Source organism: Nelumbo nucifera, chromosome 2 (assembly GCF_055504915.1).
Source record: "Nelumbo nucifera cultivar China Antique chromosome 2, China Antique-T2T, whole genome shotgun sequence".
NCBI classification, from domain to species: domain Eukaryota; kingdom Viridiplantae; phylum Streptophyta; class Magnoliopsida; order Proteales; family Nelumbonaceae; genus Nelumbo; species Nelumbo nucifera.
The window spans coordinates 85,685,907-85,700,747 of NC_142650.1; the positions used below are offsets into that span (position 1 = coordinate 85,685,907).

A 14,841-nucleotide genomic window follows, 5' to 3' on the forward strand; every position below is an offset into this window, starting at 1 on the left:
TAAGGTTCCTATACCAGTCAGCATAGTTTGGGCCTTTCAACTTGTTGTCATCAAGTAGCTTTGCAAATGATCCGTTTGCCATTTTCTGATAAAAGAGCAAACATCAGTCAACGACCTAATTTGATTCATGTTCATTTCATAGATATGGATTTTAATCTACGATCCATTTCCATTTATTCGTCTCTGAGATTTCCCTCATTTCTCAGCGACGGAGACTACGGGTTGTCTATGGAAATGTGGGAAATCACATAGGGTGCATGAGGCCAACTGTTTCAGCTGCATAACCCCACCACCTTTCTGTGAAGGATCATATCCACTCATCATATGAGTTTTCCCTTTGGCCTCTGTTAGACAAGGTTCAGAGCCGTTTTCAGGTAAACCTTTCTGTCCAGTGAGTGCTTACCCATCATATTCGTGAACGCCAAGGTACCGTGAGAGAGTTCCCATTTTCTGGTGAAGCCCCTCCCACATCGATCTATGACGCCCTTATCATCTTATGAAACACTTAGACAAGCCCAACAACAAATGGATAGCCCATTTTCTGGTGCGTTTCCTCATTACTGAAGGACCCATCCTTGTGCTAATGATGGAAGGCCTTTAGAGAGTTTATCATATGAATCTCCCTATCACATGCACTCATATCATCTGGAGGGAACAGATAATTACGCCCTAGTTCTATCTTTAGGTCAAACCAAAGTGGCTCCCACTGACTTTCATAAAGCCAGATTTTGGTGGGCCTGAATCGGCTAGGGTTCCGCACGAGACCTCATGATTAGGTGTGGGGCCCACCACTGAGGGAGGTCATCCAATGACCAAAAGGGACACCATGGCAATGATGTGCATTCAGCCATGGTGTGCGAAAGAGCCACTGTCGATTGAGCATGGGCCAAGTACTTATGGCCCATGTACGTAACACATCACACATCTATACATCACATGCAGGGATAAATTGATCCAATCAATTAATTATCTGTAAAGCCCATTTGAAGCCCATTTTAAATCCATAATATTATCTAGGTATATGGGCCGAACGGTTCAACCCATATAGCTTTATGTGTTAAGTGGGCTTTTAGCAGTTTTAACTATTTAAAACTGGGCTTTTACAGGTTGGGCCGAATTAACCATTTAATTAAATATCAATCCTTAGGCCCATCAGTGGGAAAATTAGGGCTGACTTTCAGCCTTGATTAAACCCTAGATTTGGTCCAAACAATTTGAACCAATCTTGGTTCGAATGGGTCTAGGGTTTGATTTTAATTAAATCTTTAATTCAAGAAAATAATCTGAAATTAATTACTGATAAAAGAAAAACAACAATCAGTAAATCATGGCTGTTCGCACAATCCATCCTGCAAAACAGAGGTTAGATCACAGAATGCAGTTTCACAAACTGTAAATCGCAGATAGCGATTCTCCCATCTGCGAAATCTTCTTCTCTGCGAAATCTCCCTTTCTGCGCCGCCATCTTCGATCCATAATTAAAATAAATAGAAATCCTATTTCTATTAATAATTACAACAGATCGAATACCTATACATTGAGTCTAGAAAATAAAAAAAAATTATTTACAGACCAAAAATAAATAAATCAAGAAACTGCAAATCCTGCAAGTTCCCTGCGCAAACCAAGATTTCGATCTCCTCTTGTACGAACAGCCCATAAATCAAGAAAATCATAAAGAACAATTCTAAATAATAATCAGATTTATATAAAATTAATTTCAGATTATTCGCCCATTAATTTTGGGAACAAAATTTCCCAAAACCCATATCTGCGCAAATCGGGTAGAACACCTTCTGCCCATTTGCGCAGGTTCAGATCTGAAACAAATTGGTTCAAGATTTGAACCATGGCTCTGATACCACTGAAGGGATGAGAGATCCATCGTATGGACGCCCAAAGATTGCGGAATGAGGGGTGAATTTCAAAAATTTTATCTCTCCCTTCAACTGAGAATCGTATTCCCATTTAGAAAATCATATTTTCAAGGATCAATCTTGAACCATAAACTGAACCAGATCTGAACCAAAAGGAGTGGGAGAGGATTATACCTGATACGGAGAAATACTATCTCCCAATGGAGGTGTTCACGCCCAAGGAAGGATCCAAAATCTGCTCCCACTGAAGATGGCGCAGTGCAGGGTGGAGCAGAATCAGCAACGTTCTTCAAAAGAACTTGATCCTTCGTAAGGATCAACTGGACGACTTGAGTACAGCTCCAACCAATCTTTTCACAAAAGATTGAAATCAAGATCCAATCTTGATTGCTCCCAAGAACTGGAGATCGAACTGAAGGAATGGCAATGGCAGGAAGGTGGCGGCAGGAGAGAATTCGCAGTATGCAGGAAATCTCTCAATCTCTCTTTCTTTAAGAGAAGAATGCTGTTGATGATGTAAAAGGCTGCCGCCCCCTTCCCCTTTTATAATCTCAAAGGGATCAGCTCCTAATCAGATTAGGAGCTGCTAATCCAAATCATATTTGGGTTAGAAGTCCCTTAGTGATAAGGGATAATCCTTATTTTATCTGCAAATCAGATCAGCTGTCTCCTAATCTAATTAGGAGGTTTCCAGATCTAAATCTTATTTAGATTTTGGACTCTCTGAGTGGATAGAGTCTAAGCCCAATCCTTTTAGTTGACCCACTTCAGAATTCGCCCCCTTTAAATGACTGATTAAATCAGCCCAGTTCGAAATGGGCTTAAGGCCCATTAAGGTTATGTACTTAAAAACCTTCCAAATTGCTGCCCAGTTGGGCTTCCTTGTATGGCGTGGGACCCAAGCATTGATCTACACATCAGCCACATGGGTTCAGCCCAGCCTTTGTTACAAGGCCTGGCCGAATGCACTGCTGAAGACAGTGTACCCCCTGAAACCCATCAAATGAGCTCTATAGGCCCAACACTTACACTAAGTGGTCCCTGGGCCAATCCACCTTGTAACACGCAGGGACTGTGGGCAGATGCAAGATTAGCCCATCAGGCATTATCCTCAATGGTCTTACACTTAACCTCTCTGCCCATAATGATCATACACTGCCCGACAAGAGAGGACCTCTCCCTCGGCTGCAAGGAACAGTGTTGCACTCTCCACTTATATGGATCCCGGTAATTAAAACCTTCTTGCAAACAATTTAGAAATCATACATATATACTTTTATATCTTATATAAATTATATTTTGCAAAACAAATCTCAACGGTTGAAATCGGCTGCCGGCAGTCTTGGTTTCCATCAGCGAGAGTGCATCCCCGATCATTACCTTTGTCCGACAAAGGGGCTGATCCTGTCACTATGATCACCCACTCAGATGAATTCTCGGACTGTCCCAACATACCCAGGTTTTGACCCCCGCTAAGGATCTCACTGATTGGTACATCAAAGACAGCCCAATCCGACACCTAGTGTAGTATCATAATCGAGTCTAGGGGTCGGGTGTAACTTTCCAGTTTTGCCCATCAATCTCCAAGGTCCAGGGCAATACTGGAAATCTGGTCCAGTTCAAAGATCCAATTAATCCTACACTGTATGTGCCTAGGGTCTCACCCTGGCAGCTGAGACAAGCCACCCCAACCGACTTGGTGGCACTACAGTGTCAACCTTGTCAGGATAGGTCTCCCCAGACCGACCCACTGGCTGTGAACATTTTAAACTAACACGAGTCTCATTAAGTGTCCAGTTTAAGGGTATTACACAGAAACATACCAAGGGAACATGAATCAAATATGTATCTTTATTCATTTACAATAAACTCATAAAGTACATCATTCTGATTGAAGCTAAGGGCATACAAAACTGTCTAACACATCACACCTAGTGTACTACTGTCATCAACCATGTTTTGGGTTTAGATCTCGAACTTGAAACCTAAAACGAAGGAACTACCATGCAACAGAAAGAGAAGAAGATTGATCTACCACCCTCGGTTCTGATTTTAATCAAAGAAAATGGCAAAAAGTTGCATGTGGTGACCTTTTCCTTTCTAAAAGCCAAGTTACCATTGTTGCCAATGGAGGATGAATTTGACTGACATGCTCAGGTGTTGGCTTGGTCGCCTTTAAGATGCCTCATCATAGATCAATGTGACCAGAATGAATGCCAATCTCCCTTAGGCAGGAGTCGTCGGCCTCGAGGTTTATCCACCATTTGTTATAGCATGGACTATCATTTCATGAACATCACAAGGTGCTAGGATGTATTGGGTTTGTCTTAGACTAGTAATGTCATTTTATGTCCATCGCAAGTATCAAGCGATGCCCATAATGAACATCGCAAGTATCCACTCATCATAACCTGAAGAGGCGATAACATCCCGTTAACCCCAAAAATGCCAAAAGGTCCTTGGAAGGTTGTAGGTGTGTTTGCAAGAGCAAATGACAAGACCCAGAATTCATAATGGTCATGAGTCTGGAAAGTTGTTTCGGGGATATCATCCAAATAGACTCTAATTTGGTGATACCCAGCCCTCAAGTCAAGTTTAGAAAAGACCTTGCCTCCTCAAGCACATCAATTGGCTCGTCAATTACCAGAATCAAAAACCTATCTTTAATTGTAATATTATTAAGAGTTCGGTAATCAATGCAAAAACCTCCATGACCTGTCATTCTTTTTAACTAGAAGAATGGGGGAGGAAAAGGGGTTGTGGCTGGGTTGGATAAATTTCTTAGTTAACAGCCCCTGGACTTGTTTCTCAATTTCCTTCTTTTGAAAATAAAGATAGCTATCTTACATTTGTTGGAGGTGCTCCAAGCAATTGCGGGATCCTATGATCGTGTTCCCATTATAGTTGTAATTCCGATGGCTCCTGGAAAACAGTCACATACCGCTGCAATCTCAAGTTGTTGCTGATAGTCCTCCTGGCCCATGGCCATATGGGCTTTGGATAGTACAAGGCATGTACGGGTCAATTGCCAAAAAAATAGGCTGACCTGGGTTATGTCCGTCCTTGAGTAGAGCTAAGAGGCTTGCTGGACCTTGCAAACGGAATTGGTTCCTATTCTTCGTAAAATCGATGATTAAACGGACCCAATCACATAGCATGGGTCCCAACTATCTTAACCACTGAATCCCTAAAACAATATCAGCCCCACTCAACTCCAAGGGATAGAGGTCCACTGTAAATTTTTGTCCCTGAATACAAATGTCAGTACCCATAAAAATACTACACTATCACATCATAGTGAGGTTCCATTGGCTACATGGACTCTGAATGCTACTGTGGGCTCAACTGGCAACCCCAACTGTTTGACCAAGATGGTTGTCACGAAGTTTAGGGTGCTTCCACTGTCGATAGGGATTGTCACCTGGCAACCCTTCACCAAGCCTGAAACTCTAATGGTCTAGAGTGATGAGAATCCAACAAGTGCTTACAGTGAAATTTCTGGTTCAATAGACTAGATTTCTGTCCACTCTTGTTTATCTTGGTTTGTCATTCTTGGCAATCCCTCATTACCTTCATATTCTTCCTCATCAATCTAGAGGACAAATGCCTGTTGTGTCTTACATCGATAGACAGGTCCAAATCTTTCTGAGTTTCTTCACAACTGTAGCAAAGACCTTTGTCTCTCTACAAGCCTACATCTTGGCCCATGCTAGTTTCTTCAAGGGCATGAGAGTAGGGCCTGAGGTTGGTTTTCCCAATGCTTCCTTTCTTTATTGGGTCATGTTCCTGGCCCACCAGGCCTTGAGTGTACCGATGGCTTTACTGTTGGAGACCATGTTCAATTGATTCTTCTTTACTTGCATCATCTTTTCTTTCTGGATTCAAGAAAGGGTTGTTGCACCTAAGATGGCTGCAGGTTGCATCGCCTTCACCTCTAATCACAAATCTTCCTTGAGACCGCCCAAGAACGCCCCTACCAAGGTTCACTCAGACCATCCTTGCGCCCTAACTACCAATCTTTCAAACTCCATCAGGTACTCTCTCACACTACCAATCTGTCTTAATTTTGCAAGATTTTTGTCATAATCTTCATAGCCTGAAGCTCTGAATCGCACAAAGAGGGCGCCAATGAAGTCCATCCAAGAAAATTTTGGTGTCCTCTCCAGTACCACTGGTACTAGAGGATTGCTCCCCTTTTAATGTGAAGGTCTGCAAGGGCTACTCGATCGACAATCGTGTCCTGGTGTTCCATTGCATTCAAAGAATCTCTCAGCCCTATAGATCCAAGAAATTGGATCACCCCCAAAAATATTGAAAAGATCAGTTTGGTGTTCTTATTCGTGCTTGAGCTTTCCTACCAACTGCTTCCTTGGCTACCCTCTTTCTTGCTCGACACCCCTAAACATTTTTGGCATGCTCTATTCCAAAGGACACAGGACAAAAGCCATTGTTTCCTTGAGGTACATCACCAGAGACAGTGTAGCTCGACCTCCACCTGATCGACCCTTGCCTCCATGGATGTGGCTTTCATATTTGGCATCTACAGCTCTGATACCAAATTGTTAGGAATCTGCCTAAGTCACGGTTCTTTTGAGGGAACCAAACTCTAAAATAAGAGATGAGAAATGGTCCAAATTTTTATTGATCAAAAAAAGAGAAGAAAGAAGAAAGAGAGAGAGAGAGAGAGAGAGAGAGAGAGAGAGATTAATTGAATGAATTCTGTCTCCCCTTGCCTCTTCCTTCTTCTCATTTATATTGCAATCTGGTAAGTTTTACAATTCAGTTAGACTTTCTGTTACATTCTGTTTCAATGTGTTTACATCATTCTGTTATAATGCCGATGTGTACCTCTCCTCTTACACACTTCATGCACCAATTGTCGGTTCTCATATAGAGGCCTGGGTTCCCCTATTCTAACAGATACAAGAACTTGAAATGAGAGAAGATAAGGCTTTATCTTTTGGCATGCCCAAACAAGTATTCAGTAGGCTTCCATAAATAAAATTTTGGCTGAGATAATAAATGACCTTTTCCCCATGTCTAGTGTCCTCGTGTAGACCTAATACACACACAACCGGCTAAAGTCACCTGAACTGATGGATACTCCGAAAGGGGTCTCCTGGGCTGGTGTGATTAGAACTAGAGGACTGAACAAGTATTGCTTGATTTGGTCAAAGGTTTCTTGGCAGCCATTGTTCCATACCATCAGCACACCATGATACCTTGGTACTTGAACAAGGGTGTCATAACATGTTAGGTATTTCAATTTTGAGTGCAATTTCCATATCTGACACCATGTCTTGCCATATTTGGGTAATATAGTAGGTGGCACATCCTGAGGAGTTTAAGAATGGGTATTTTTTTTTTTTTGAAAGTCGTTTAAGAATGGGTTCATAGATTGGAATTGACTATGAGATGAAGCCTTGACAAACATTCCAACCCGTGGGATTCAGTGTCATCATACACTAAATTGGGGCAGTGGAACATTGGGCAAGGATGGAAGTAACTTGATTTGATAGCTCCACAAATGGGCCTACTAACAAAAAACAGGGTGAGAGATACCCTTATGGGCTGAGGAAGATGTTAGGCACTAATCCCTCATGAAATTAGTGATGAGTAGTGGAGGAAAAGTAAATGAGTCTCCAATCCATGTAGAGAAAGAATGTCCTATGAGGCTGAAATTGGTGAGACTCAGGAAATCCTGGCCAAAGCAGTATGGTAATATGGAAAGAGTTCCAAGTGTCACCATATGAGTCATCATCGATTCAGTGGGAAATATAACTAATCCAATAGGATTTGACTTATTTCCCATGGCCCTTTGCTCTCTCGGGACATTGTATGATAGAAGGATTTGACTATATGGTAACTAGATGTGCAAAGGGTCAAACTGCCAAATTCAAGTTGTTAAGTAACCATGACATACTGCTAGGTGTCATTCATGCTTTGTGGAACCCCTAAAATAATGATTAATTGTTCACATTCAAGGGAGAGTTAAAAAAAGTTTCTAATTTAATTTAGCTAAAAGGAGTTCCATCTGGGATGTTGAAGGAGTTCGACATCATTTGCCACTACCTAATAGCATTAAACCTAAGAGGTCACACACATTAAGGGACAAAACATAAAAGAGTATAGAGGTAATAGAGGACAGGAGGAGGGTCTGCTCACTAAGAGAAGTCTTAGTGGAGGGACCTAATTGTAAATAGGAACTAACTGTAATTTGGGGAATTTATTAGATAAATCCTCTCCTAATTAGAAAAGGAGCACAAACTATATGAAATAAGAAAAGAGGCGGTCTTGGGATAGAGAACACTCCCATCTGCTAAACCCCAATTCCAAAAAGCCTACTAGCACACTCTTGGAGCCACACAACCCTCTCTCTCCCTCTCTTCTCTCTCACCTAGATCATGATTTACCTGTGAGAATTAAGAATTTTGTTTGCTACTACTTCGTGTGAATCAATCTTGGAGGCCAAACCAATGATTTTAAAGGCACGCCTCTAGGTGGATAGGCAAGGCACATTTTAGGGTTGGCGCCTCACCTAGGTCCTAGGCGCAACCCTTTCAAAAGGCACACGCCTGATGCGCCTAGACATGTACCTTTTTAAATTTCCCACTATTTTGCTTTTTTTGAATCTAGCAGCTAGGCCAAGGGTTCACTCACTCACCGAAGCTCTGAGAACCCCCTATTTGCTAATGTTGTTCATTCATTCATTCTAATAAAATATCTTCCTAAAAGGAAATTAAAGTTATAAAATCATTATTTTTTATGTGAGAATTAAGAATTTAAGAGATTGTGGGTTTGCCTCGAGGGACATGGTACAAAGGTGGCTCATAGAATCAAGAATGCAATATGTTTTACATCACAAGAGCTGCTTGAAGTAACGCAATTGAGGAAAAAAAGAGATTGTGGGTTTGAATGCTTTAAAATGCTTTATATGTTTGATTTTATTTTTAAATTTTCATTTGAATACGCTTTACATGTTATGTTTATGTATTCTAATTTTAGATAATAGATTTTTTAAAACATTTATTTTAAAATTTAAGTTTATATTTTTATTAATATTATGTTTAATATTTTTTTAAATTGTTGGTTTTAGCATTTTTTATTTTTGTGCCTTGCTTCAAAAAGGTGTGCACCTCGCCTTGCGCCTTGCGCCTTGCGCCTTGCACCTCGAGTTCAAAGTTTACTGAGGATATGCTTCAAGAAATTGAATCTACCTAAAAGGTATGCAATGAATTGTTTTTTTTTTATGAGTATGCAATTAATTGTTTTAAAACTATGATTTTGTGTACCACCATGGACATGATCTTGGTTGAATCAAGATTCTTGCTAGTTTTAATTTCCCACTACAATTATTTAGAGAACCACAAGAAGTCTTTCATCTAAAACAAAACGGATGAAGGCAAAGGCATGAATCCAAAAAGTAACAAAAGAACGTAAAAAGGATTTAAAGGATAGCACTTAATAAGAAATACAACCATGAATAGAATGGAATACAAAAACATGATTTGGAAGCAACCCAAACTATCTGACATGGCCCAACTTTTCTAATCAATAATTATAACCAGAAGAGTGTTCATTGATAATCAGAGAAAGTAAAAGCTCCTAAGTTCCAAAAGATTAGGCTGAAGGAGACAACCACACAGCTCAAGGCTGATTCATCATGAATACAAACATCTCAGTATCTCACAAGTTCTCCTAGATTTGCACCCCAGTCCTAGAGCCCTCCAATCTAACACCACCTTACCAGAGCCCTCACTAGCAACCAATGTAGACAAATAAATAAAGCTTTAAGATAACTTTGTGGTCATTTGACTAGTCAACCTAGTCAATGCTTAGTCATCCTTGGCAACTCCACTATAAGACCAACTAGTTAATGATGCAGTTCGTCTAGCCCTCAACTGATTTGTCGTTCAAATCATTAATGCTTTGATAACATAGCTAGCAAGTGAACTAGCCATGTCAGTGGCCTATCTAAGAGTTCACTTAAATGATCTCTTCAACCTATTAACTAATACCTTAGCTTCTTTATGCTTCTAGGGCCCTAGGGACATCCAAAACTTGTGGACATCCACTCATAAGAAAGTCAATGTTAGGTCTTAAAGTAAAGCAAGCAAGAAGATCAGATCTTAGAGATTTGCCTTAACAAGTTGCTCAAAGCCACTTTACCTTGTGTGGTCTCTACACCTCCTGCTTCAGAGGGACCTGGATTTCCTAAGGAACATCCATCACAGTTCATCTTAATTTTTTCAAAAAAAAAAAAAAATGGTGCAGTGAGGCAGTCATACATCAATAAATTGATTTCTCTGAAGAATGTGATCTGCATCAACATACCAGCCCCTTGAGAATTGAATTCATAGAGATCCCTTAAATTACTCTCCAGTGAAGAACCCAATTGACCACTTTCGCCAGTCACCATGACCAATCCAATGATTAAGGCATCATTTGGCAAGTCTATATGGTGTGTCTTTTCATCTACGGATAGATAAAAAGATGAAAAATGGTCTACTGTCATTTGGGAACTAGTAGCCAGTAGCCCAATAGCTGGTCAGTTTTGAAAGCCAAAAATTGTCTTTTTCGAGAAGGCTTTATTTGAAGATTCTCATCTTTCCTATGGCTCAGGTCTACTTGAGATAGACCAGTACGTCTACGTGTGTAAGTTGCACATGTTCTCAGTCCTCAAAATAGGGGTCTCTCAATCAATCTTCATTTCCTTAGAACACATCCATTAGAGCTCTACTACTGCTAAACCTCCATTAGCAGAGACCATGGAACCTTCAACCTCACTGTCAATGAGCTAGATCAAATGTTGATACATTTAAATCTCACTGTTTTCCATCTCTTCATTTTCTTTTTTCATTTCTTTCGTTTTTCTCCTTTCTTCCTTTCTTTACTCTTCTTCTTCCCCTTCTTTCTCCACCACTGATTTTAGTTTGTTTCAAGTGGTCATTTCATCATCCGATGATCTTCCCATCAAGTTACAACTCCATCCTCTCCCCTTTGCACATGTCAAGATGGGGTTTGTTTGCTTTGGATGCATTCTTATCATTGCATTTAGGGTTTATGCCATTTGGGTTTATGGTTTAATCTATTTGGTTGGGGTTTATGCTTTAACTAATTTCTATCTTCATTATAACATCGTATTTCTTTTCATTGCTATTGTAATGTGTTCTGTTTCTACTTCACCATGGATGACTATTCATTATTGGCCTCTGTTATGAAGTAGCATATATCATCAAATAGCCTATAACATATTGTTTCATGGAATGATTCTTGATGATTGATTATGAGTTGTCTATCATTGAATGATTTATCACATACACATTTTTCTTGGAATGGTTCGTGATGGTTATGAATGGTCTCTGTCATTGAAATGATCTCTGTCACTATTCATTATTGTTTCTTGGAATGGTCTCTATCATTGGATGGTCTCTGTTTGAAAAATGGTCCTTGATGATGGATTATGAATGGTATCTGTTTGAGCAATGTTTTGCAGGTTCTGGATGTTAGTGGGCCCACACATCCCATTCCTGTGATTCTAGATGTTGGTGGGCCCACATTGTTGTGTTTTGCAGGTTAGGTGTTAGTGGGGCCCTCACATCCCATTTCTGTGATTATGGATGTTAGTGGGCCTGCATTGTTGTGTTTTGCAGGTTCTAGGTGTTGGTGGAGCCCACACATCCCATTTCTACAATTGTGGATGTTGGTGGGCCCACATTGTTGTGTTTTGTAGGTTCTGGTTGTTAGTGGGGCCCACACATCCCATTTCTATGTGGGTGGTATTGGGCCCCACACTATTTTCTGAAATATGCATATATTGTTTTGAATTTTTACATGTTCACAGATGACACAATGTTTTGGCACATGTGGATCAACTTGGCTCATGTGAAAGCCATGCTTACCAAAAAATCTTTAGTTCTTTCCATGTGCTGAGAAGATTTGTCAAAAATAGTGATAACAACATAGTTATTGGTCTGCAAAGACCAGCTCCAAAAATCCCAATGCATCTTTTGATCTACTGGGCTTTAGGAAGATCTTCCAAAACAGACTTGCCAAACAACGCCTAAAAATCCTCTTGCTTTCTATTTTTTAGAGAAAACCTCTTACTTTCTAGTGCTGGAAATTATATTTTTTTGAGACAAAACCACTTGCTTTCTAGTGTTGGAAATTCTGGAATTTCATTCTTTCATTTCACTCTCATAATGACCAGATAAAGATCTAGATTTTCTTTCTTCTTTTTATTTTTGTGTATCAGCATTCACAAAGCTTATATTATTTAGATGAATATGAATTTGATAAAACACAGTTTTTAACAAAACAATACATACTCCATCATCTCTCATCATTGTATTCTAATCTAACATAATACTGATAATGGGGGAGGTGTACCTCTTTCATTAGATCACAAAAAGCTGATAAGATACAATCGGAAGATGGAATACGATTATATTAAAAAATAGGGAAAAAAAAGAACTAAAAAATCCAATAAAAGGCAAATAGCTACATTTTTAAAGCAACAAAAAACATAAGCCCGAACCTTCTCAATCCATAACCTCATAAAAGAGCTACAGGTCATTAAACCATAAATTACATGAAATTATTTGCATAAAAAAATTACATGAAATTAGTCCAGAAATCTATTAGTTTATAGAAATATGGTCCAGGAATCCATACATACACACAAATGGGTAATAAAAAAGAAAAAGAGCAATCCAGACCATATATCATCAAAAGCACGCTAAACCCGTGAACAAAAACCGTTTCTTTTTTTTCCACTTCAGAGGGATGGAGAAAACAAGAACCCTAAATTCATACCATCGAGAGATCTACTTATCTTTGGTAGATACTCCATACTTCTCCTGCATCTTAGCAATCTCGTCCTCCTTCTTCTTTTGATCAACCTTCTTGCTCATCTTGGCCTGCTGGTAATACAACACGATCAGATACCGGTTAGCAACATTGAAGCCCGACAGGTGATCGACGGCCGTCTTGGCATCGTAGATGTCTTCGTAGACAACAAAGGCCGTTCCCCTGGTATCCTTGTTTGTACCAATACGTATCTGCCTTATCGCACCGTACTTGCCGAATATATCGTACATCTCCTCGCTGGAAATGTTGAAGGGAAGGTTTCGGACGTAAAGAACTCTATTCACTTCCGGCGGGAGACGGGCGTTTCCCTTTCGAAGGCTGATTGTCGCCATTCCTAAGGTTTCAATTCAAGAACAAAGAAAACTAGGGTTTTGGATGAAAAATTAGGGTTTAATTGAAAAAAGTAGGGCACAAGTTGCAGGCAGAAAGGGAGTTTTGACTCGCCTTCTGTGGCTAGTATTTGCGCAGCTTGCGCTGGAAGAGATGGGGAGGAAAGGAAGAATGTATTGAGGGTGGTGATTTTTCGGGAAAATTCCCGATTAGTATACTGTACGTTGGGTTTAGTATTATTTTGGTCTTCGAATTTTAAAACGCCACAGTTCAGTATCCGAAGTCTCAAAATTATCTATGATATGTGAAAATACATAAATTATCTATGATACGTTGCGTTTAGTATTATTTTCGGGAAAATTCCCGATTAGTATATTGTACGTTGGGTTTAAATCATCCGATAAATGTATAATCGATGAATTAAAAACATAAGAAACGCATGCCCAACACTTAATAGATATATAACGAAATAGATGAGTGAACTAATGAGGGGTAATTTGGTCCTCTAAGGACCTCATGATGCGTGACATCACAGAACAGCTGGGTGACACCTCGGCACCATGTAAGTAGACCACTTCGGGCACTTCGCAATTCTATCAATGACCTTGGCACTACCCTGGTAAGTTGAACTGCGAACAACTAGGCAGGACCTCAGGTTAGTTAAGAGGCGACATGTTTCCATCGAACTGCTCTAACCCCGGTTAGAGAGCTGCCTGATGTACGTAGTGTTAGACAGTTTTGTATGCCCTTAGCTTCAATCAGAATTATGTTTCCATCGAACAACTAGGCAGGACCTTAGCTTCAATCAGAATGATGTACTTTATGGAAACCAAGACTACCGGCAGCCGATTTCAACCGTTGAGATTTGTTTTGCAAAATATATTTTATATAAGATATAAAAGTATATATGTATGGTTTCTAAATTGTTTGCAAGAAGGTTTTAATTCCCGGAATCCATATAAGTGGAGAGTGCAACACTGTTCCTTGAAGCCGAGGGAGAGGTCATCTCTTGTCGGGCAGTGTATGATCATTATGGGTTGAGAGGTTAAGTGTAAGACCATTGAGGATAATGCCTGATGGGCTAATCTTGCATCTGCCCACAGTCCCTGGGTGTTATAAGGTGGCTTGGCCCAGGGACCACTTAGTGTAACTGTTGGGCCCATAGAGCTCATTTGATGGGTTTCAGGGGGTACACTGTCTTCAGCAGTGCATTCGGCTAGGCCTTGTAACAAAGGCTGGGCTGAACCCATGTGGCTGATGTGTAGATCAATGCTTGGGTCCCACGCCATACAAGGAAGCCCAACTGGGCAGCAATTTGGAAGGTTTTTGAGTACATAACCTTAATGGGCCTTAAGCCCATTTCGAACTGGGCTGATTTGATCAGTCATTTAAAGGGGGCGAATTCTGAAGTGGGTCAGCTAAAAGGATTGGGCTTAGACCCTATCCACTCAGAGAGTCCAAGATCTAAATAAAATTTAGATCTGGAAACCTCCTAATTAGATTAGGAGACAGCTGATCTGATTTGCATATAAGATAAGGATTATCCCTTATCACTAAGGGACTTCTAACCCAAATATGATTTGGATTAGCAACTCCTAATCTGATTAGGAGCTGATCCCTTTGAGATTATAAAAGGGGAAGGGGGCGGCAGCCTTTTACATCATCAACAGCATTCTTCTCTTAAAGAAAAAGAGATTGAGAGATTTCCTGCATACTGCGAATTCTCTCCTGCCGCCACCTTCCTGCCATTGCCATTCCTTCAGTT

General features: G+C 40.2%; 1 pseudogene; it reads right to left on the minus strand.

The window, feature by feature from the left end:
* Positions 1–12,351: 12,351 nt before the first annotated feature.
* On the minus strand, positions 12,352–13,335 carry LOC104589023 (splicing factor 3B subunit 6-like protein pseudogene; annotated as a pseudogene).
* Positions 13,336–14,841: the final 1,506 nt, after the last annotated feature.